This window comes from Octopus bimaculoides, chromosome 3 (genome assembly GCF_001194135.2).
Source record: "Octopus bimaculoides isolate UCB-OBI-ISO-001 chromosome 3, ASM119413v2, whole genome shotgun sequence".
NCBI lineage: Eukaryota > Metazoa > Mollusca > Cephalopoda > Octopoda > Octopodidae > Octopus > Octopus bimaculoides.
The window spans coordinates 82,620,074-82,622,573 of record NC_068983.1 but is presented as its reverse complement, the minus strand read 5'-3'; the positions used below and the strand labels follow the sequence as shown (position 1 = coordinate 82,622,573).

Here is a 2,500-nt window from a genome sequence, read left to right as displayed (position 1 = left end):
AATAATCCTATGAATTTTTCTTTGAAATTTACTTTCACTCTTTAGAGATATTTCTTGGGTCGCATCCATGCAACCTTTTAAAAAATTTCCTAATTTCTTTTTTATTTATATTTTTAGGACTCTTCTTTTCCTAATTTATTACCTTTTTTTCATGTCCCTAACATTTATTTTTTAATGTTCCAAAAATTTTGCAGAATTTTCTCGATTTCTTTAAAAATCACGAAATAATATTTTCTAACTTTTCCATGTTTCTATTTTTTCTAACTTTTTAAATCATTTGCAATATTTATTTTCAATATTCATTTACAATATTTATTCAATTTCATTCTAGAGATTATTTTAGTACAAAACATTTTTTTTCTGAATTCTATACTTGTATCTTTAATTTGCTTTTTCTTCTTCGAAAATTTTTTGCGCGTATGTTCACTTCACCTTTCTTAAAAAAACAAACAAGCACCGAACCCCTGAAATAGGAATGAACGTCATACCGATGTATTTAATCTCCTTTAAATACCGTTAATTTCATACGGAAAAGAACAAATCAAAGTAATTATAACCCAGAGCATCGGTTTTATATTAATATTAATTTCAGCATAGGTACATGAGGACACAAATTTTAGTAGGAGAAGATTTGTTTATTAAGTTAATCGCTTAGCTTGTCTAGTACTTTTTTTTTTCATAACGAACTCAGAAAGATGAACAGCAAAATTGACCCCCTGGAGGGGGTCAGAATATAAAGTACCAGAACAAATTCCACTTAGTATTTATTTTTCCCGACCCTCAAAAGGCAATACTAATCCACTGCATTTGGATTTATACCAATATCAGTACTTTCAAGATAGTAGATTGACAAAATCGTTGGAAAATCAGACAAAATGTTTTGAGGTTTTTGTTCCGACTCTGCACGTCCTCAGTTCAAATCCAGCTAAAGTCATCCTTGACGATGACTTTTCTGGGGTCGATAAAATGAATCCCATTCGAGTATGTCGGGCCATATAAATGACTACTCCCTTTTTCTGAATCTGAGACCCGTCTCTTTGTTGCAATCACGAAGCACAAATCACAGTCTTTTACACGTTTCAGTCATCTGACTGCGGCCATGCTGGAGCACCGCCTTTTGTCGAAGAAATCGACCCCAAGACATATCCTAGTATTTATTCTATTGGTCTCTTTTGCCGAACCGCTAATTTTCGGGGACGTAAACACACCAACATCGGTTGTCAAGCGATGGTGGGGGAGAAACACAGACACACACACACATAATATATATATATATATATATATATATATATATACACACACACAGACACACACACACACACACATATATATATATATATATATATATATATACGACAGGTTTCTTCTAGTTTCTGCCTACCAAATCCACTCACAAGTCTTTGGCTGGCCCGAGGCTATAGTAGAAGACACTTGCCCAAGGTGTCACGCAGTGTGACTGACCCAGAACCATGTGGTTGGGAAGGAAGCTTCTTACCCCACAGTCACGCCTGCGCCTATTGTTAGATTTATTTGACTAATTATGTTTTACAGTTTATTTATTATACATAATTATAAGCTCTTCTCAAACTCGCATGTATATACTACAAAGACCTGAAAATTAGTTATAATTAATTGACAGGTATTGCATTTTATTATCGTAGATTAATAGAAAAAAATATACAATACAAACTTCATTTCTCTGCAGTGGTACTGCTTAATGTCCTTTCAATGGAAAGTGCCCGGACAAAGTATTTGTAAAATAAAACCATCTTTGTCTGAAGATAGTCAAATATCGGTCTTGTAACTAACTTCTTCAAAGCACCAATGTACCCAACCTCTGATTCTTTTTCGATATTTCAACAAAAGAAACACAGCATACAACATTGTCTATATAAGTTTGTAATTTCAACGACAAAATCATATAAAAATAGACTAATGAGTTATTTAAAAAGTTACACCAAAAGTTCCAACAAATGCTAAACTTGTTAAGTAGAGAAATTTAATATTCAAACAGATTTTGCATTATTATCGAATAAGAAATACGACCAAATTCAATGTATCGGCACAAAAACCGCTACTTTTTGAGATTATTTTAACTACAAACACGTTGAAAATCTTTCATTACTAAATTTATGTACATGGAACACCAACGTAAAAACAACGACATCTCAAAACATTTACTTGTATAATAATTTACATTTACGTCTATATTAATTTTCTTGCCACAGGCGTTATTTTTCTTTTCTCTACATCCGCCTCTGTCATGCCTTTCCTTTAACCTCTTAAATTTCTTTTTATTTGCATTTAATTTTAAACAATATCTAATTTATTCATACATTTTTAATTATAATTTTCATTTTGCACACGCACGCACACACACACGCACACACACACACATAAACATGAATATATTTATATATATATATAAAACAAATAATAAATGAGTATATGCATATATATATATATATATATATATATATATAAAACAAATAATAAATGA

At 31.2% G+C, this 2,500-nt stretch overlaps 1 long non-coding RNA gene across 1 annotated transcript in view; it reads right to left on the bottom strand.

The window, feature by feature from the left end:
• LOC106869856 (uncharacterized) overlaps window positions 1–2,500 on the bottom strand; it is a 59,776-nt gene that overhangs the window by 24,093 nt on the left and 33,183 nt on the right. The window lies entirely within an intron of this gene.